We start from the raw sequence: 23,586 nt of genomic DNA, 5'->3' as shown, positions 1-23,586 counted from the left end.
AGAAATTGTCTTTCCTCCAAACGAAGAGAATGCCCCTTGTTCTTGTCACAGTCCTTGGTACAAACAGTTCATTGGAGAGATCTCTGTATTGCAATCTGATATACTTGTACATATATATTAAGTCTCCCCTAAGTCTTCGCTTTTCTAGAGTAAATTGACCTAATTTTGATAATCTTTCTGGGTATTGTAGTGAACCAACTCCATTTATCATTTTAGTAACCCGCCTTTGAACCCTTTCAAGTTCAGTAATGTCTTTCTTGAGCACCGGCGTCCAAAATTGCACACAATACTCCAAGTGTGGTCTGACGAGTGATTTGTACAGAGGGAGAATTATGTTTTCATCTCGTGTCCCCAGACCTCTTCTAATGCATATCATGACCCTATTTGCTTTGGTGGCAGCTGCCTGACACTGGGCACTCCAATTTAGCTTCTTATTGACTAAGATGCCTAAGTCTTTTTCCATGTCTGACTTCCCCAGCAGTTTACCATTTAGTAAGTAATTGTAGCATCTGTTTCTCCTTCCCATGTGCATAACCTTACACTTATCTGTGTTAAACCTCATTTGCCATTTTTCAGCCCAATTCACTCAAATCTGTCTGTAGTTGCAAACTGTCCTCCTTTGTGTTAACTACCTTACATAGTTTTGTATCATCTGCAAATACTGATATTTTACTGTGTAAGCCATCCAGTAGATCATTAATATATTAAATTTGATATCTATGAGTCTTTGGGCCCATGACCCTATTTGCTTTGGTGGCAGCTGCCTGACACTGGGCACTCCAATTTAGCTTCTTATTGACTAAGATGCCTAAGTCTTTTTCCATGTCTGATTTCCCCAGCAGTTTCCCATTTAGTAAGTAATTGTAGCATCTGTTTCTCCTTCCCATGTGCATAACCTTACACTTATCTGTGTTAAACCTCATTTGCCATATTTCAGCCCAATTCTCCAATTTACTCAAATCTGTCTGTAGTTGCAAACTGTCCTCCTTTGTGTTAACTACCTTACACAGTTTTGTATCATCTGCAAATACTGATATTTTACTGTGTAAGCCATCCACTAGATCATTAATAAATATATTAAATTTGATATCTATGAGTCTTTTGGGTTGATTGAGAACATAGTTGTTATTCAATAATAAAAAGAATCCTCTCAAATACAACTTGCCTAATAATTCTGCACACAATGTATAATTAACAAAAAAGTGTGAAACAACTGAAAATGTCTTATATTCTAAGTTCTTCAAAGTAGCCATCTTTTGCTTTGTTCACACTCTTGGCATTCTCTTGATGAGCTTCAGAGCTTTAAGAGGTAGTAATTCCACATGTGTTAATTCATAGTTTTGATGCCTGCATCATTCTCTTGTTGAGCTTCAAGAGGTAGTCACCGGAAATGGTTTTCACTTCACAGGTGTGCCCTGTCAGGTTTAATAAGTGGGATTTCTTGCCTTATAAATGGGGTTGGGACCATCAGTTGTGTGGTGCAGAAGTCTGGTGGATACACAGCTGATAATCCTACTGAATAGACTGTTAGAATTTGTATTATGGCAAGAAAAAAGCAGCCAAGTAAAGAAAAACGAGTGGCCACCATTACTATAAGAAATGAAGGTCTGTCAGTCCGAAAAATTGGGAAAACTTTGAAAGTGTCCCCAAGTGCAGTGGCAAAAACCATCAAGCGCTACAAAGAAACTGGCTCACATGAGGACCGCCCCAGGAAAGGAAGACCAAGAGTCAAATCTGCTGCGGAGGATAAGTTCATCCGAGTCACCAGCCTCAGAAATCACAGGTTAACAGCAGCGCAGATTAGAGACCAGGTCAATGCCACAGAGTTCTAGCAGCAGACACATCTCTACAACAACTATTAAGAGGAGACTTTGTGCAGCAGGCCTTCATGGTATAATAGCTGCTAGGAAACCACTGCTATGGACAGGCAACAAGCAGAAGAGACTTGTTTGGGCTAAAGAACACAAGGAATGGACATTAGACAAGTGGAAATCTGTGCTTTGGTCTGATGAGTCCAAATTTGAGATCTTTGGTTCCAACCACCGTGTCTTTGTGCGACGCAGAAATGGTGAACGGATGGACTCTACATGCCTGGTTCCCACCGGGAAGCATGGAGGAGGAGGTGTGATGGTGTGGGGGTGCTTTGCTGGTGACACTGTTGGGGATTTATTCAAAATTGAAGGCATACTGAACCAGCATGGCTACCACAGCATCTTGCAGCGGAATGCTATTCCCTCTGGTTTGCGTTTAGTTGGACCATCATTTATTTTTCAACAGGACAATGACCCCACACACACCTCCAGGCTGTGTAAGGGCTATTTGACCAAGAAGGAGAGTGATGGGATGCTATGCCAGATGACCTGGCCTCCACAGTCACCAGACCTGAACCCAATCGAGATGGTTTGGGGTTAGCTGGACCGCAGAGTGAAGGCAAAAGGGCCAAGAAGTGCTAAGCATCTCTGGGAACTCCTTCAAGACTGTTGGAAGACCATTTCTGGTGACTACCTCTTGAAGCTCATCAAGAGAATGCCAAGAGTGTGCAAAGCAGTAATCAAAGCAAAAGGTGGCTACTCTGAAGAACCTAGAATATAAGACATATTTTCAGTTGTTTCACACTTTTTTGTTAATTATATAATTCCACATGTGTTAATTCATATTTTTGATGCCTTCAGAGTGAATCTACAATTTTCATAGTCATGAAAATAAAGAAAACTCTTTGAATGAGACGATGTGTCCAAACTTTTGGTCTGTACTGTACCTCTTATACACAACCCAACCCCCCATTATCAAATTATAACTAATTATAACTAATATAACCGTGGGTCCCTTAGAATGCGACCTATGAATGTATAGTAGAAAAAAGAGAGAAACACACAAAAAAACACCAAAAAAAAAAACCAATTTTTAAGGGGGACAATATGAAACAAGATAGGACTTGTACAGCATAAAACTATGAACAGTCAGGCACATAGTACAAAATGAGCAATAGACATATTCATGAAACCTATTCATAGTAACATAGTAACATAATTATTAAGGTTGAAGGGAGACTTTAAGTCCATCTAGTTCAACCCATATCCTATCCTAACTTGCCCTAACATGTTGATCCAGAGGAAGGCAAAAAAAACCCATGTGGCAAACAGTAAGCTTCACAATGGGGAAAAAAATTCCTTCCCGACTCCACATACGGCAATCAAACTAAAGCAAGAGATCATATGGAACCAAGAGGGAAAAAGGGGTACCATAATTAACGAAGCATAGGGAACAGATTCTCCAGCAGCAAAATTTGGGATGGCAAACCCGGGGTGTTAAGCCAGGGGCTCCAGATTTTATCAAAATTTCCAATAGCTTTTCTTTTAATATACACTCCTTTTTCCAGCCTTATAGAACTATTGACTCTATTAATAAACTCCTCCACCATCGGGGGTGTAGATTGCTTCCAGTGCAAGGCAATGGTTTTCCATGATATATATAGAATTCTAGCCATACCGATCGCCAGCGGGTCTTCCACAGGAATCTCCGGTATAATACCTAGCACACAGACCTTTGGATCAGGGAGCAGTTTTGTACCATAAACTCTTGCCAACGTATTCAGAACATTATTCCAGAACCTGTCTAAGCCGAGGACACTCCCAGAACATATGCATAAGGTGTGCATCAGGTAGGCTACATCGGGGGCAGCACGAGTCACTCCTTATCGCGATTTTGTGCAAGAACGCAGGAATTTTATATTTCCTATGTATTAGATACACCTGCGATAATCTCTGGGCCTCCGATAAGGAAAGACAGGGCACTCAATTTAATATATATAGTCCTATTGATCATCTGAGAGCTGGCCAACATCCTCCTCCCATCTAGCCTTGGTGCAAAGGGGGTACTTATAGTGGAATGCATTGAGAGGTATTCTGTACATGGAGGAAATCAGTCGTCTTCTGGAGCCCAAGCCCCCCCACCAACATTGTCAAGGGATTAGGGTCTATACTAAGATCTCTAGTTTTGATTTGAGCTGCATACGCATGTCGGAGCTGTAAACATCTGTAGAAAAACCTATGGGGAATGTCAAATTCAATGCGCAATTGTTCAAACTGTTTTAATGTATTTTTAGACTGATCGTGTGCCACCGTCACCACCCCCTTTGCCTCCCAATCAGAGCACCCTTCTAAAGTTTGAAATTCCAGAAGACTAGGATTATGCCACAATGGTGTAAACAAAGACCAATCAGAACCATCCAACGGGTGCTTTCCTCTATCCCAAACCTTAAAGATCATGGCCAGAGTTGGAGCTTGAGATAATTTGTTTCCCCTTCCCCGGGCATCTACCATAAACATTGGTACTCTCCAGGGGCTATTCTGAATTGACAGTCGCCCACTCTTCTCCAGTGCACCACACTGATCCCAACCCTTGAGTTGCTGAATCTGAGCCGTCAGATAGTAGATCCAAGCATTCGGGATAGCCAGCTTCCATTTGTTTTTTCTCTTTGTAGGTACTCCAGACGGATTCAAGCCTGCTTTTTTTTTCCAAAGTAATTGTCTGAATAACCTATGAGCCCTCTGAAAGCATCATGCCGGGATCCACAGCGGGGAGATGTGAAGTATATAGAGCAGCTGGGGCATGAAAACCATTTTGATGAGATTTCCTCTCCCAACAACTGATAGGGGAAGTCTACACCATGCATCAGTTTTAGTTACAAATCTATCTAATAGGGGTGTTGTCATGGTTTGAACAGGGTTCTTGCCCTGCACTCACAGGGTTAAGTGTTCATGGCCTCTTTCTGGATCTGGGAGGGGTATTTATACTCACTCTTTACCAGGGTTCTTGGTCAACTATAATGTCAAGAACACCGCACTGCACTTGCTCACTGAGCCAGTGCGCGTGTCCTGAGTACAAAGACTGTGCACAAAGATACCTGCGGAGCGGGGTCTCAGTGGTGACGATGCATGCTCCAAGCTCACAGGACCTGAAGCATGTGACTGCTGGGGGGTGTGGCCTCAGCGCCACAGAGCCAGGAGCTGCAGGGAAACTCCTAGAAAGGTAACTACTGGACAATGTAACCAAGGGGCATAGACAGAGACAGAAACCAGATCAAGCCAGGTCAAAGCACGAGATAGCAATACAGTACCAAAGGGTTAGACAGAATGGATAGTCACGACGTAGCAATAGATCAGAAAACCAGAACGGGCAATAGACGGTACAATAGGGACACACTGTAACGGAGTAACGATAGCCAAGCCAGGAGGTCAGAACCGGAAAAGACAATAGTACCAAAACGAGAGATGGAGTACAGAGTGAGGGGACAGGCCGGGTCATACACGGGAAGCAAACAAGCAATGCAGTATACACACACCAGGGGTCAGAAACACCAGAACAACAGTATAGCTGACAGAGAACCCTGGTAAAGAGTGAGTATAAATACCCCTCCCAGATCCAGAAAGAGGCCACGAACACTTAACCCTGTGAGTGCAGGGCAAGAACCCTGTTCAAACCATGACAGTACCCCCCTCTTAATGGGGGGCCACTGGACCCCCAGGCTTGTCTGGGTATCTGGCGTGGAAAGCCCACACCAGACAATCGACATGCACCAAACTGGCCGGAACCCATGACCGATCCTCCAGAGAGTACCCCTTGCAGTGTATCAGATACTGGAGTCTCCGGCGCACACACCGGGAGTCGACCATGCGCCCTACTTCATACTCCAGCTGCCCCTCTACCAGCACTAGCGGAGCATTTGATGAGGGATCCTCTCTCACCATCCCCACAGGCTTTAACAGGGACCTGTGGAAGACATCAGAAATTTTAAAGGAGGTGGGCAGCTGCAGTCGGTAGGCTACTGGGTTAACAACCTCCACAACTTTGTATGGGCCAATAAACTTGGGGCCCAGCTTTATAGATGGTATCTTAAGCTTGATATTGCGGGTGGATAGCCACACCCTCTCCTCTACTGCAAATGCTGGACCTGACCCCCTCCTCCTGTCAGCAAACCGCTTATAGTTTTTCTGGGCCTTGGAAATATTCCTCTGAACCTCCCTCCAAAGAATTCTTAGACATTGTGTCGCACCCTCAGCTCCAGGACAATCTGAATCAATGCGGGAAAACTCTCCAAAATGTGGGCTAAACCCATAGTTGATCTGAAAGGGAGACTTCCCAGTAGATTGACTCACACGACCGTTGAATGCAAACTCTGCCATGGGCAATACCTCACACCAGTCCTCCTGCCTGGAAGAGGCCAAGAATCTCAGAATCTGCTCCAACGATTGGTTCGTCCATTAGACTCTGGGTGGTAGGCAGAGGAGAAAGACAACGAAATCCCCAGCTTTTTGCAAAAAGCCCTCCAGAACCTGGCTACAAACTGCACCCCTCTGTCTGACACCACATTCATAGGCACTCCATGCAACCGAATTATATGCTGCATAAATAAACGGGCCAGGGTTTCAGCAGATGGTAACGAGGGGAGAGGTACAAAGTGGGCTTGTTTTGAAAACCTATCCACCACCACCCATATCACTGAGTTGCCCCTGGAAGGAGGAAGATTTGGGATAAAATCCATGGACAAATGTATCCATGGTCTATCCGGAATTGGCAAAGGCACCAACTCCCCAGCCGGCCGGACCTGAGAACTTTTAGAATGAGCGCACACCCCACATGCAGTCACAAAATTTTTAATATCTGTTACCATAGAGGGCCACCAGAAACCCCTCGTAATTGCCCCCCCGGGTAGCTGCAATCCCAGGGTGAGCACTCAACATAGAATCGTGAAATTCCTGCATAAGTCCAAGACGGAAATGTTCTGATACAAACAATTTACCCGGGGGTTTACCACCCGGAGCCTGAGCCTGGGCCTCCAAAATCTCTCTCTGTATCTCAGATGAGATTTCGGCCACCACTACTCCTGGCTGAAGAATGGAGGAGGGAGGTTCTGGAGGGGACACCGAATCAAAGCTTCGGGATAAGGCATCAGCCTTGATGTTCTTTAGATCCCAGGCGGAATGTGATGGTAAACTGAAATCGAGAAAATAGCACCCACCAAGCCTGTCTGGGGGCCAATCTCTTGGCAGACTCAATATCGGCCAAATTTCTGTGATCAGTGATGACTGTAATGGGATGAATAGCCCCCTCCAGGAAATGCCTCCATTCTTCAAAAGCCAACTTTACCGCCAACAACTCTCTATTGCCGACATCGTAATTTCTCTCGGCAGAGGAAAATTTTTTAGAGAAGAAGGCGCAAGGCCTCAGATTAGTAAGGGTAGGAGGGCCCTGAAACAAAACTGCCCCCACCCCTACTTCCGAGGCGTCAACCTGCACGATAAGGCCTGTTTCACACTTCCGTTTTTGTGTCCGCCAAACGGATCCGTTTCCATTTTTTTGACGGAAACGGATGCAAACGGATCCGTTTTTAAAAAAACGGATCCGTTTTTTTTACGGATCCGCGGTAACCGCTAATGGAAGTCTATGGGACAAAAAAAACGGATCCTGCAAAAAATGGCGGATCCGTTTTTTAACGGAAAACAACGGATTTTGACGGATTTGAAAAAACGGAAGTGTGAAACAGGCCTAAAAGGTCTTGACAGGTCGGGTTGTACCAATACAGGGGCTGAAGAAAAGCACTTTTTTAATGTCATGAAAGAATTTTTTGCAGCTGCAGACCAATTTTTTACATCAGCTCCCTTGAGAGTGAGGTCTGTTAGAGGCTTTACCACCTGCGAGAAGCCCTTAATAAATTTCCTATAAAAGTTAGCAAAGCCTAAAAATCGCTGCAACCCTTTCAAGTCATGAGGCTGCACCCAATCTGTAACAGCCTGGACCTTCTTAGGATCCATGCGGAACCCCTCCCCTGACACAATCAACCCCAGAAAGGATACTTCTTGCATGAAAAATGAGCATTTTTCCAACTTGACATACAAATGATTCTCCCTCAGTCTCAGGAGAACCATCCTCAAATGGTGCAAGTTAGACTGACTGTCCACCGAGTACACCAGAATGTCATCCAAATAGATGACCACAAAACGACCAATTAAATCAGAGAAAATTACATTAATAAAATTCTGAAAAACAGCAGGAGCGTTGGTGAGACGAAAGGGCATAACCAAGTTTTCGAAAAGCCCTTCAGTCGTCAGGAATGCTGTTTTCCTTTCCATTCATCACCTTCCCGGACTCTTATAAGGTTGTATGCCCCACGTAAATCCAGTTTAGAGAACCACTTGGCCCCGGTGAGTTGGTTACATAGATCAGGAATTAGGGGGAGAGGGTATGTATTTTTCACTGTAAGTCTGTTTAATTCCCGAAAGTCGAGGCACGGCCGCAAACCACAATCTTGTTTCTTGACAAAAAAGAAACCCGCCGCCACAGGTGAAACAGAAGGCCAAATATGCCCTTTGCGGAGACTCTCGGTAATGTACTCCTTCATGGTTAGACGTTCGGGCCCGGACAAATTGAACAGGCGAGCCTTGGGTAACTTGGCTCCATGGACTAGATTAATGGCACAATCAAAGGGTCTATGTGGTGGTAGCGCCTCAGTCTCACTTTCAGAAAATACGTCTTCAAAATCTTTCAGGTACTCTGGAATACCTTCCAGATCGACAGACGACACTGACAGATTTTACTGGGGTGACAAGAGTTGTCAAGTTACAACATAGACCGCAAGCCATACAACCCCACTGAATGATCTCCCCCGTGACCCAGTCAATAGTAGGATTGTGACGTTGAAACCAAGGCATACCCAGTACCAGTCCAGCCGGCAGATTATTTAGAACAAAACACCTTAATTATTCCACGTGAGTAGAACCCACTTTCAGCGAAAAGGTATCAGTCATGAAACAAATTCCCTCCTGGGTGATAGGAGAAGAATCAATTGCCACAATTTTAACAGGATCTTTTAACCTGACTTTCCCTATCTTATGAAAAGTCACAACTTTGGCATCAATCAGATTAATAGAAGAACCACAGTCAACAAAGGCGGTAGTCCCAACTGGACCGCCTGTAAGTTCTAGTTCCACTGGAAGCAGAATTTTAGTAAGTGAGGAAAAGGGTACCTGGGAGTCTGGGCAACTTCCTCGATTGTTACCCAGACTCAGTCGCTTTCCTGACGGCTTCACTGAAGAAGGGCAAGAAGGACAGTTCCTTCTCCAATGTCCAGCGGATACACAGTAAAAGCACAATTGGTTGTTTCTACGGTGTCTCATCTCTTTTTCCTCCAATGACGTGGCACCAACCTCCATGGGCTCAGGACTAGATGCAGAGTCTCTCCGATTGGAGAATAAAGGGGTCTCCTGCAGCATGACCCCTCTTGCCCGCAGCCTACCGTCCATGCGGACAGCCTGTATCATAGCATCCTCCAAAGAATCCGGTGGAGGATGAAGGGCTAGGGCATCTTTCAAATGTTCAGACAGGCCTCAACAGAACAAACCCCGGAGGGCAGCATCATCCCAGGAGACCTCCGCTGCCAAGCATCTGAACTCAGAACAGAACCATTCAGCAGAGTGCCTCCCCTGTGTCACACTCATCAACATATCCTCTGCCAGACGCACTCTATCAGGTTCATCATAAATGAGCCCCAGAGCCTCAAAGAACAAATTCACAGACATACGTTCAGGAGTAGAGGAAGAGAGAGAGAAAACCCATGCCTGTGGAGCCCCCCGAAGTAGGGAAATGACGACCCCCACCCTCTGGAACTCATCCCCGGAGCAGCGGGGCCTCAGAGACAAAAAAAAGCTTGCATCCTTCTCTGAACGACCTGAACTCCCTTTTATCCCGAGAAAGGGTCTGGCAATTTGAACGGAGATTCAGGGGATGCCAATGACACATCTCTATCCCCAGCACTAGGAGCCCCTGCAGTGACAGCCCCCTGCACAGTATCCACCAACTGTTGCTGGGTATGGGCCATCGTGCGCTGTTCCACATTAAGTTTGTGGAACATTTGGGTCAGGTGCTTGACATGATCAGCCAAAGCTTGTATGGGATCCATGAGGATAACACACTTTTTTTTTTTTTCCTTCAGAGGAAAAAAAAACTGAAATGTTCAGCTATAATGTCAAGAACACCGCACTGCACTTGCTCACTGAGCCAGTGTGCGTGTCCTGAGTACAAAGACTGTGCACAAAGATACCTGCGGAGCGGGGTCTCTGTGGTGACGATGCATGCTCCAAGCTCACAGGACCTGAAGCATGTGACTGCTGGGGGGAGTGGCCTCAGAGCCACAGAGCCAGGAGCTGCAGGGAAACTCCTAGAAAGGTAACTACTGGACAATGTAACCAAGGGGCATAGACAGACAGAAACTAGATCAAGCCGGGTCAAAGCGCGAGATAGCAATACAGTACCAAAGGGTTAGACAGAATGGATAGCCAGGACGCAGCAATAGATCAGAAAACCAGAACGGGCAATAGACGGTACAATAGGGACACACTGTAACGGAGTAACGATAGCCAAGCCAGGAGGTCAGAACCGGAAAAGACAATAGTACCAAAACGAGAGACGGAGTATAGAGTGAGGGGACAGGCCGGGTCATACACGGGAAGCAAACAAGCAATGCAGTATACACGCACACCAGGGGTCAGACACACCAGAACAACAGTATAGCTGACAGAGAACCCTGGTAAAGAGTGAGTATAAATACCCCTCCCAGATCCAGAAAGAGGCCACAAACACTTAACCCTGTGAGAGTGCAGGGCAAGAACCCTGTTCAAACCATGACAGGTGTCAGATTAAGAGGCACATAGTCAACAAGTTTAGATGTAACATTGATCCCCAGATATTTAAGTTCTGTTACCAGTTTAATATTGGTTTCCTCTAACCTCTGCGTGTCTACACACGGGTCTATAGGCATAAGTACCGATTTGTTCCAATTTATAAGGAGGCCCGATCACTTACCAAATTCCTCAAGGATAGCCATAACTGGTCTAATAGAGGAAGAGGCCTCCCCCAGATACAGAAGCATGTCGTCCGCATAGCGGAGATGCATTCCTCCAGGTCCCCCACCCTAAATCCCTGCACTTCCTTAGAGGCCCTAATAATGCATGCTAAGGGTTCAATAGCGATGGCAAAGAGAAGGGACTACAGAGGACATCCCTGTCTTGTTCCCCTCCCCATCACCACCACCCCAGACAACTCACCATTGACCCTAATCCTAGCTGACGGACCATTATAGAGTAGCTTAATGAGGGCCAAGAACTTAGGGCCAAACCCCATTCTTTCTAAAATCTTCCAAAGATAGCTCCACTCAACCGTATCAAAGGCCTTAGCTGCGTCGAGCGATAGCACCGCCCTGGCCCCCGCCTCAGGAGAACTTAACTGCATATTGAGGAACAACCGATGCAAATTAATGGCAGTAGACTTCTCCGGCATGAACCCCGACTGATCCTCATGAATGAGCCCAGCAATAACCTTAGCCAGTCTGACCGAGAGAACTTTGGCAAGAATTTTAACATCCGTCTGGAGTAGAGAAATGGGCCTGTAAGACTCAGGATGGAGGGGATCCTTACCCTGCTTAAGGATGACCACTATAATAGCCTCTAGCATGGACAGAGGAAGACGTCCCGTATCACTTGCAGATTGAAAGACTTTTAGCAGCAGAGGCAATAAAACACTACTGAAGCGTTTGTAAAATTCACCAGGGATGCCGTCCGACTCTGGGGCCTTCTCATTCGGAAACTCTGAAAGCGCATAGTCCAGCTCGTCAATCGTCAGGAGCCTATCCAACTCCTCAACTGCCTGCTTAGAATGTTTAGGAAGTTTTATCTTAGATATGTGTCCATTTCTCCCTCGCAAGGCGAGGCCCTAGAAGAATACAGTTCAGAATAGTACTTTTTAAACTGCTAAGATGTCCTTATTATCTGTGATAGTTACCCCCTCTGTATTATGTAAACTCGATATATGGGCCAAGCCCTCCTGTGCCTTAATAACAGAAGCCAATAGGTGTCCTGTACTTTCTCCCGCCTCAAAGAACTTCTGCTTATAGAAAAAAACATTTATGTTCAGCTTTGTCAGGTAAATGGTCAGAGTATACTTTCAGAGCCTCCTCCCACTGCCTCCTACTGGAGTCTGATGGTGTAATAGTAAAATCAAGTTCATATTTATCTACCTCATCATGAAGGAAGGATGTCATCCTTCCGGATTTGGTCTTAAATTGGTAAATTTCTTTTGAAATAAACCCTCTACGAAAAGCCTTAAGAGCATCCCAGACAATGTTTAGCGGGGTGGTGTCAATATTATGATGTAGATATTCCTTAATACACCCTTCTATAGTATTCCTATTAATCAGAAGAAGTCAATTTGGGTTTAGCCGCCATGCAGCCCAACTCCTCACTCCGTCAGCTCCCCATCTCATCTGCACTCTAATGGGTGAGTGGTCCGAAACACTTCTTGCTAAGTATTCGACCTCGGCCACCAGAGTCAGCATAGAATCAGAACCTATCGTCAAGTCAATTCTTGACAATGTGTGGTGGGATGAGGAGTAACAGGAATACACTTTAAGTTTAGGATTTTTTAACCGCCAAATATCATGAAGACCCATCTCAGTAAATACAGCAGCCATTTTCGTGGGGGGGGGGAGAGCTCCGATGTATTACCTCAGTGGAATTTATCCCAGAACAGATGGAGGTAGTTGTTGAAGTCCCCCAACATTAGGACTGGGGCAGGATGTTTTTTGCTAATTAAAAGAGATATTTTACTTAGAACTTCACCAGAGTAGGGGGGTGGGATGTACAGGGCAACCAATATCATATGAATACCATAAACAGAGCAGACCAGACAAACATATCTTCCATCTGCATCAATAGAAGAGGTGTCACACATAAACGGGATGGAGCGATTAATTAAAATGCTAACCCCTCGAGCATGCGTGAGTGAAATGACGCACCCACCCAGGGGTTCCTAAGTGTCTGGAGATTGTCCCTTACTAAATGTGTTTCTATCAAGCAAACAATAGCTGGGTGATATTTACAGAGGGATGAAAAAATTGCATATCTTTTATTGGCGTTCCTCAACCCTCTTACGTTCCAGGCGAATAGGTTCACATTTTGAGCCATATCATATTTATATAATTGTTTACGTTTACCAACATATCAAAATTATCTAAGTTGACTATGCCTGCATAATATAACTGAAACCTGGGCCCCCTAGGGAGCATCCGTTCCATACTTAAACTCCCACACACAAACCCAAACAATATCCACACAACGAAACATTTCTCTCTAGAAGAGAGATTAGGGGCCTTTAAGAAAACTAGGCCAACACCGCAGTTTTGGGCAGTGTGTCATGCACAAAGGCAGATACAAAAATTTCCACACAGGGAGACCCGCCATCCGGCGGGACTAGATGGCACTCAGCCCCTCCTCAAGTTCAAGTCAACCAAAAATCTGCATGAGTTTTGGCGTGGTAGGACAAACAATTTAAGGCTATCCCGCATATCATCCAAATCCCCAGCTGCAGGGATGAAAAAATCCAAGTGCAAGTGGATATGAGAGCCACCAACTTAGCAACAGATGCCATAGAAATTGCCAGAAAGTGCTGGTGTCAATGCATGCTTCTCCGTAAGTCTTTCTCGTTATCATCAAGCCAGTCCAGGGCGGTTTTTGAAGAGTCAAAAAAAATGAGTAGTCCCCTTGGCCACCACACGTAGCTTGGCTGGGTAGAGCACAGCATAGGGAATTTGGATATTCCTCAGACGTTTCTTGATATCTAGAAATTGCGCCCTCTTTTTCTGCACCTCCAGGGAAAAGTCTGGAAATATAGAAACCCTATTGCCATCAATGGTGAGTTCCTGAAGTTTACTAGCCCACCTGATGATGGCGTCTCTATCTTTGTAATGCAGGAGTTTCAGGAGAATGGGCCGTGGGGTGTCCCAGGTGGGGGAGGTCGAGCCGGAACCCTATGCGCCCTCTCTATGGAAAAAAAATGGGGAGAGAATGTCCTTTCCCATGGCACCTGTCAGCCACGTCTCCAGAAAGGCAGCCGGATTTCGGCTTTCCGCTTCCTCCGGGACCCCCACCAGGCGGTTTGCTTCTGCGAGAGCAATTTTCCAAATCATCAACTTTGCTGATCAATAGAGATATAGTGTGGATAGCTCTACCCAGGTCTCGAGTCACAGGGGTAAATTTACCTTCAGTTATGCTCACTCGCCTCTCCAACTCACCCACTCTCTCATTCAGTGTGTGTAGATCATGCTTTATACAGGATATGTCCGCTTTCATCTCTGCCATCTGAGTAGTTACATCCTTCAGAGTGGAATTACAGGCATTGATTGCTGCTAGGATCTCACTCAGCGTGTGTTCAAACATCGAGGAGTTAACCTGTGAACTGTCTTTCTCACCCTCCCCAATCCTTCCTGCTGGTCTTATCAGCCTGCTTTGTGGAGATAACAGGACATTTGTACTCAAAATCTCTGCAGATAATGAACCATGCTCCTTCTCTCCTCAGCATGTTCATGAAGAGAGATTCTGGCAAACTTGTCAAGTTTAGCACATGCATCTGAATTCCAGTTTGCAGGAGAGCAGTGTATAGTCGCCATCTTAGGGACCCGTAACACATAGCGACTCAACAGCGATCCCGACAACGATATGAACTTGTCAGGATCACTGGTGTGTCGCTACATGATCGCTGGTGAGCTGCCAAACAGGCAGCTTTACCAGCGATCAGCACCAGCGACACGCGGGTAACAAGCGACGCACGTCGCTTAGTTACCAGCGCGCTGGTGCAGGAAGCTGGTAACCAAGGTACACATCGGGTTTCTAAGCGCCGCATGGCACTTAGAAACCCGATGTGTACCTTGGTTACCAGCTCCCTGCACCAGCGCGCTGGTAACTAAGGTACACATCGGGTTTCTAAGCGCCGCCCGGCGCTTATCCCTATCCTGGTATGTATGATACCCTCACCCCCCAATCCTGGTATGCATGGTACCCCTTTATCCATATACTGGTATTCATGGTTCACTCACCCCCCCAATCCTGATATGCATGGCACCTCATTCCTCATCCTGGTATGCATGCTCCCATCACCCTCCAATACTGGTATGCATGGTACCCCCTCATCCCTATCGTGATATGCATGGTACCCCCTCATCCCTATCCTGGTATGCATGGTCCTCTCACCCCCAATCCTGGTATGTATGCTACCCCTCACCGCCCAATCCTGGTATGCATGGTCCCCCTCACCCCCAATCCTGGTATGCATGGTGCCCTCACGCCCCAATCCTGGTATGCATGGTGCCCTCACGCCCCAATCCTGGTATGCATGCGACCCCTCACCCGGCAATCCTGGTATGCATGCTACCCCTCACCCCCCCAATCCTGGCATGCATGGTCCCCTCACCTCCCAATCCTGGTATGCATGGTCTCTTCACCCCCTAATCCTGGTATGCATGGCTCTTTCACACCCCTATCCTGTTATGCATGGTCCCCTCACCCCCCTATCCTGGTATGCATGGTCTCCTCACCCCCTATCCTGGTATGCATGGTCCTCTCACCCCCCAATGCTGGTATGCATGGTCCCCTCACCCCCCTATCCTGGTATGCATGGTCCGTCCCCTCACCCCCTTATCCTGGTATGCATGGTCCCCTCACCCCCATTTCGTGGTATGCATGGTCCCCTCACCCTCCTTTCGTGGTATACATGGTCCCCTCACCCCCCAATTCTGATATGCATGGTCCTCTCACCCCCCTTTCCTGATATGCATGGTCCCCCCACCCCTATTAACCTGCACACATACAAAAACAAACAAACATTTATATTCACCTTTCTTCCCTGTGTCCAGCGCTGTCCCGTTCTGCCGGAGGCCGGGGGGAAGAGTCTATCTGGCGATATGTTACTGAAGACACATTTGCAGCGTGTCTTCAGCAACATGGCGCCGGACAGTGCGGTATGGGCATGCGCGTACTCCGGCGCCATGTTGCTGAAGACACGCTGCAAATGTGTCTTCAGTAACATGGCGCCAGATAGCGCTACGCGCATTCGCGATTCCCACGCGCACTCCTGCCCTGGTCTCCGGCCGAAGAGAAGTGCTGCGGCAACGCTCCTCCCGGTCAGGTAAGTACAGTATGTAAGTACGGTGCCCGAGATCATGGTATTCAGTGTGTACGCGTACCGCCATCTCCAGCGCCATACACACTCCTCTTACCGCTGGATGCCTCAATCTGTCTGGAGCCAGACTGTGCAGGCGCGTGGCGCTTGCGCAGTCTATAAAGGCTTCAGAGTGACGCTTACAGCATTATATATATATATACTGTGTATATATATATATATACACACACACACACACACACAGGGTGGTCCAAAAGTAGGTGGACAGAGAATAATAACATTGATTTTGATTAATATATAAAATTATGTTTACTAACACAAGCATAACATTACATTTTATTCTGAACAATAATACAAAAGCCCTCAAATTTTATCAACGCAAGTCCTCAAACTTTTTCCATAACAATTTGCACAGCTTTGAAGTCTGCCTCTTAAGCTTCGACAAACCTTTTTGTACAAGTCTCTTTGGGTATTAATGTCTTGAAATGCATCTCTTATGTAATTTTTCAAATCACTGAAACTTTTTGGTTTTCGACTATAAACTTTGTCCTTGAGTACTCCCCAAAAGAAAAACATCCATTGGGGTCAAGTCTGGTGCACATGCCGGCCAATCAAGTGTGCCTCTTCGGCCAATCTATGTATTAGGAAATGTTTCATTACCCTATTACACATGCTGTCCACCTATTTTTGGACCATCCTGTACATATATATATATATATATATATATATATATATAATATACACACACACACTGCTCAGAAAAATAAAGGGAACACTAAAATACTGCATCCTAGATATTACTAAATGAAATATTCCAGTTGCAAATCTTTATTCATTACACAATGGGACGTGTTGAGAACAATAAAACATAAAAACATAAAAATGATCAACGTAAATCAAACTTAATATCCCGTAGAGATATCAATTTGGAATGATAGTCAAAATCAAAGTGGAAAATCAAATTACAGACTGATCCAACTTCAGTGGAAATGCCTCAAGACAAGGAAATGATGCTCAGTAGCGTGCCTGTATGACCTACCTACAACGCCTGGGCAAGGTACTGATGAGGTGGCGGATGTTCTCCTGAGGGATCTCCTCCCATATCTGGACTAAAGCATCCGCCAACTCCTGGACAGTCTGTGGTGCAACGTGACGTTGGTGGATGGAGCGAGACTTGATGTCCCAGATGTGCTCAATCGGATTCAGGTCTGGAGAATGGACGGGCCTGTCCATGGCTTCAGTTCCTTCCTCTTGCAGAAACTGCTGGCACACTCCAGCCACATGAGGTCAGGCATTGTCCTGCATTAGGAGGAACCCAGAGCCAACCACCCCAGCATATGGTCTCACAAGGGGTCTGAGGATCTCATCTCGGTACCTAATGGCAGTCAGGTTACCTCTGGTGAGCACGTGGAGGGCTGTGCGGCCCTCCAAAGAAATGCCACCCCACACCATTACTGACCCACTGCAAAACCGGTCATGCTGAAGGATGTTGCAGGCAGATCGCTCTCCATGGCGTCTCCAGATTCTGTCACGTCTGTCACATGTGCCCAGTGTGGACCTGCTTTCATCTGTAAAGAGCACAGGGTGCCAGTGGCGAATTTTCCAATTCTAGTGTTCAGTTGCAAACGCCAAGCGTTCTGCACAGTGTTGGGCTGTGAGCACAACCCCCATCTGTGGACGTCGGGCCCTCAAACTATCCTCATGGAGTCATAGAGGGAGGTCTTGGATCTGCCACGAGATTAATCCAAATTAGACGAGCAAATTCACATGTGGAGGGTGCACGTCCAAGCTAGTTAGCATAGCGGAATCAGGAAAAAAGAAGAAGATTGACGGCACTCCAGGAATAAAGAAAAAAATATATTTTATTGTGGCAAATCAAGCCATATTAAAAACAAGTTGCCTGAAGCGTTCAGTGCCTGGTGTGAACTCTTAGTCATAGGATACATAAAACTGGTACAGCCACAATTATATATACATGAATAAACCAAAGAAAAAACACACAATCATCAAAAACACATGTGCAAAAGACAGAAAATGGGAAAGCACATGAGACAAATTAATGGGTTAAATCAGATATACAACAGGTCAATGGATGTGTAGCAATTCATTCATGAACCAAAATAAATTAGATCACATATATAGCAACTCAATAAATATAAAATAAATCATTTTTGGAATTCATACCCAGGGGAAATCTGGTAATAAGTTTCAGAATCCAAAAAGCTTCCCACATGAAAAGCATTTTTTGTTTGTCACCTCCACGTGCAGGATTTAACACTTTTTCATAAGCAAAAAATCTAAAGGATGAGGAATTACCATGGTGAAAATTCACAAAATGTTTGACAGCACCAGAGTAACAAGCATTTTTGCCAGAAATATTAGAGAGGTGCTCAGCAATTCTTTTTTTGAGTTTTCTAGAAGTACATCCTATATATTGAACATTACATATGTTACAAAAAATACAATAGATGACACTTTGGGAATTGCAATTAATAAATGAAGAAATCTTTTGAACAAATCCAGGGACTGAAAAAGAAAAAATTTCTTTAGTTTTATCATGGGCAAAGCTGCAAACATTACAGCGGCTATCTGCACATTTGAGAAAACCTTCCACAGACAACCATGATTTTTTGCATGAATGCTCTTGGAATTTCCATCTGTTGTCTATTCCATTTGCACAACAGCATGTGAAATTGATTGTCAACAGTGTTGCTTCCTAAGTGGACAGTTTGATTTCATAGTTTGATTTACTTGGAGATACAGTGGGGCAAAAAAGTATTTAGTCAGTCAGCAATAGTGCAAGTTCCACCACTTAAAAAGATGAGAGGCATCTGTAATTTACATCATAGGTAGACCTCAACTATGGGAGACAAACTGAGAAAAAAAAATCCAGAAAATCACATTGTCTGTTTTTTTTTCCTTTTATTTGCATATTATGGTGGAAAATAAGTATTTGGTCAGAAACAAAATTTCATCTCAATACTTTGTGATATATCCTTTGTTGGCAATGACAGAGGTCAAACGTTTTCTGTAAGTCTTCACAAGGTTGCCACACACTGATGTTGGTATGTTGGCCCATTCCTCCATGCAGATCTCCTCTAGAGCAGTGATGTTTTTGGCTTTTCGCTTGGCAACACGGACTTTCAACTCCCTCCAAAGGTTTTCTATAGGGTTGAGATCTGGAAACTGACTATGCCACTCCAGGACCTTGAAATGCTTCTTACGAAGCCACTCCTTCGTTGCCCTGGCGGTGTGCTTTGGATCATTGTCATGTTGAAAGACCCAGCCACGTTTCATCATCAATGCCCTTGCTGATGGAAGGAGGTTTGCACTCAAAATCTCACGATACATGGCCCCATTCATTCTTTCATGTACCCGGATCAGTCGTCCTGGCCCCTTTGCAGAGAAACAGCCCCAAAGCATGATGTTTCCACCACCATGCTTTACAGTAGGTATGGTGTTTGATGGATGCAACTCAGTATTCTTTTTCCTCCAAACACGACAAGTTGTGTTTCTACCAAACAGTTCCGGTTTGGTTTCATCAGACCATAGGACATTCTCCCAAAACTCCTCTGGATCATCCAAATGCTCTCTAGCAAACTTCAGACGGGCCCGGACATGTACAGGCTTAAGCAGTGGGACACGTCTGGCACTGCAGGATCTGAGTCCATGGTGGCGTAGTGTGTTACTTATGGTAGGCCTTGTTACATTGGTCCCAGCTCTCTGCAGTTCATTCACTAGGTCCCCCCGCGTGGTTCTGGGATTTTTGCTCACCGTTCTTGTGATCATTCTGACCCCACGGGGTGGGATTTTGCGTGGAGCACCAGATCGAGGGAGATTATCAGTGGTCTTGTATGTCTTCCATTTTCTAATTATTGCTCCCACAGTTGATTTCTTCACTCCAAGCTGGTTGGCTATTGCAGATTCAGTCTTCCCAGCCTGGTGCAGGGCTACAATTTTGTTTCTGGTGTCCTTTGACAGCTCTTTGGTCTTCACCATAGTGGAGTTTGGAGTCAGACTGTTTGAGGGTGTGCACAGGTGTCTTTTTATACTGATAACAAGTTTAAACAGGTGCCATTACTACAGGTAATGAGTGGAGGAAAGAGGAGACTCTTAAAGAAGAAGTTACAGGTCTGTGAGAGCCAGAAATCTTGATTGCTTGTTTCTGACCAAATACTTATTTTCCACCATAATATGCAAATACAAGGAAAAAAAAACAGACAATGTGATTTTCTGGATTTTTTTTTCTCAGTTTGTCTCCCATAGTTGAGGTCTACCTATGATGTAAATTACAGACGCCTCTCATCTTTTTAAGTGGTGGAACTTGCACTATTGCTGACTGACTAAATACTTTTTTGCCCCATTGTATATTCTGCTGTTTAAGTGTTCCCTTTATTTTTTGAGCAGTGTATATATATATATATATATATATATATATATATATATATATATCTGTGTGTGTTTTGAAGAATTTTTCATTTTAAAACGATGTGAAAGGACAGAGAACTGCTGTATGTAAAAGCTCATGTTAAAAACGCATTGCATACGGATTGCATATGCATGTCATATGGATGCTCCGTTTAAAAATCGCACAGAAATCCAATGACACTCGCATGTCACTTGTCCGTTTTTTTGGTCTGGAAATCGGACCGTTTTTTTTCCTCGCATATGGGTTTGTAACCTTTCTGTCATATACAGTTTTTAATTTGCAAAAAACAAAGCTGAAAAAAACAACACAGACAAAAATACAAAGTATGAAAATATTCAAACTTTGTCCTTTATGAATGGACACTTTTTTTATCCTTTTATTCTCACCATCTCACAGCTATAGCTTTTATATTTTTCTGTCAGTTTAGTAGTGTGAGGGCCTAGTCACAACACGTTTCTTATATGTTTAGTGCATAGGCCGGGAAAGCACTAGGAGGCCAAAAATCCAGTGAAAAACACAAAGGCAGTATATGGTTTAACATGAAAACCTATGTGAGATTATGAAAAATTTTGGTCACATTTTGGACCACATCGATTTCCAAAATGACTGGCCTTTCTAGAGCACTTCACCCTATTTGCAACTATTCTCCATTTCTGTTACTAACACAACGTTTTGCTGGTGATATAAATGGTAATTTACTCAGAATGGCGTCAGATTTCCTACAGCAAATCACATAGGCCGTCTTTACCCATCACGATTGCGGCAGCTGAAGGACCACTGATCAGCTACATGCAAGTCGATCAGCAGGCATTCAATGGCTTGTTTAGACTGGACGAGAAACCTGTGCTGTTGCTGCTGTGAGGACTACAAGTTCCACACACTCTAAGCGAGGGCTGTCATTAAGTCCAAGGCTGCAGAGACGTCCATATATAAAACATGAACATAGCTTGGTGTTTTCCTTACTAGCTTTCCATAGTTTTTTCTTTATGGTGAATATGTCTGCACTCAATGCAAGCGAGGTACATGTTTGGAAGTCCAGGTAAAGGATCTATATGTGCAGCTGGCAATACTCAGGAGCATTGCAAACCTGGAGAGGAGCTTAGAGCTCGCGCTGGCTGGGGTCAATGATACGGAGCAGGGTGGAGGTGGGGAAGATCAGGACAGAGAAGTACGCAGCTGAGTAAATGTTACAAGAAATGGTATGGAGAAAAGTGCCAGAGAGCTCAGTCCTGACCTGGCACAACCTAGTAAATATGCGTGTTTGGTTGATATTATGAATGCAAGCCCAGGACTGGGATCACTGCAGCAGGACATTGCTCCTAGCAAGCAGGAAAACGACTGCTGTACGAAGGAGGGAAATAGGACTGCAGCAAAGGCCAGACAGATGTTGGTGGTAGGGGTCTCCATAATTAGACGGACAGACAGTCATCTGCAGCCGAGACCGTGAATGCCCAACAGTGTGTTGTCTGCTGGATGCTCGGGTTCAACATATTGCGGATCAGATGAACAGGTTGCTTGGTGGGGCTGGGGAAAACCCAGCGATCATGGTACACATCAGTACCAATGACAAAGTTAGAGTGAGGTGGAAGGTTCTTAAGAATGATTTTAGGGAACTAGAAGAGAAGCTGAAGGCCAGGACCTCCAAAGTGGTGTTTTCAGAAATACTGACAGTGCCACAAGCATCACTAGAAAGGCAGCAGGAGCTTAAGGAGATAAATAATTGGCTTAGAAATTGGTGCAAGTAAGGGTTTGGGTTACTGGAGAACTGGGCCGACGTCTGTGACGGTCTGCACCTCAATGAGGAGGGTGCAGCTGTGATTGGGGAAAAAATGGTAAGACGGATGGAGGAGCTTTTAACCCCTTAATGACCGCTGATACGACTTTTAATGGCAGCAGTTAAGGGTAGTTAAACCACAGGGCCTCTTTTTAACGGCGCTGAGGTTTAAGGTTATAGCGCCCTCCAGCGTTGGAATTTTTCCGGGGTCTTGGTTACTGGGGTAGCCAAGTCCACACAGAACATGATTCGGGTCGGTTTTTACTGACCCTGGTGTTGCGCTCGCCGTTATTAATGGTATAAAGGCGACTGCAAAAAAAGTCAGATTTTCCATTTAATTTCTCTCTCCTCTGATGTGACTGCAAGATGACAATAACAAGATAATCACAAAGGACAAAGAAAAGGCTGAGATATTAAACAGGCATTTCTAATCCGTGTTCACCAATCCTTTTACAGGGATCATTCAACAAGGCAAAAATCAAAATTCACAACGTGATATAACTAGTTTAACAAAACAAGAAGTGCATTTACATCTGAGCAATTTAAACATTGCTGTCCGCCAGAATGGAAAGTGGTTTTTCCCTGATGGAACTTGGTTTTAACCACATGGAACACCGCTTCCACTCTGTCGACCAGCACCTTGACCGTCTGGAGGCCGACCTCAACAGACCGGCGCACCATTTTTTCAGTAAAATTGAACAGGGCATGGCAGAACAACTTAGTCCTGAGCAACAGCTGAGTGTGTTACAGGCCTGCAACACTGCTTACTTGCAGGCTATGCAGCAGAATCGGTATGTTCAGCAGTAAGTGGTGTCATTTCCAACAGTTCCACCGCTGACTCGCTTTACCACACTACCGCCTTCTGCTGCATACCACTGCACGGCCACCTGCATTCCCAGCGAAGCCGGACACCACCCCAAGTCTGAGTGCTGCTGGACACTCCTACGCCACCACCACTATGTCAAGCGCTGCTCCTGTATGGAGCACCACCACCGCCAAAGCACCACCAGCTTGGAGCCAAACCACCACAGAACCTGCTTGGGCCACTAACACCACCAGTCAACACCAAAGAAGCACCGCCAGAACTCCTCAGGAACAGAGCACCGCCAGCACTCCTCAGCAACAGAGCACCGCCAGCACTCCTCAGCAACAGAGCACCGCCAGCACTCCTCAGCAACAGAGCACCGCCAGCACTCCTCAGCAACAGAGCACCGCCAGCACTCCTCAGCAACAGAGCACCGCCAGCACTCCTCAGCAACAGAGCACCCCCAGCACTCCTCAGCAACAGAGCACTGCCAGCACTCCTAAGCAACAGAGCACCGCCAGCACTCCTAAGCAACAGAGCACCGGCAGCACTCCGCATCAAAGGAGCACCACC

General features: G+C 45.4%; 1 protein-coding gene across 1 annotated transcript in view; it reads right to left on the bottom strand.

Annotated features, from left to right (window-relative positions):
• The window catches only part of LOC141066950 (myomegalin-like), a 397,502-nt gene that overhangs the window by 239,509 nt on the left and 134,407 nt on the right, over positions 1–23,586 (bottom strand). The window lies entirely within an intron of this gene.

Source organism: Dendrobates tinctorius, unplaced genomic scaffold (assembly GCF_039654945.1).
Source record: "Dendrobates tinctorius isolate UK_male_01 unplaced genomic scaffold, ASM3965494v1 ptg000012l, whole genome shotgun sequence".
In the NCBI taxonomy this organism is placed as follows: Eukaryota; Metazoa; Chordata; class Amphibia; order Anura; family Dendrobatidae; genus Dendrobates; species Dendrobates tinctorius.
Note: the sequence above shows the minus strand (reverse complement) of the source record. Positions and strands in the feature narration are given on the sequence as shown.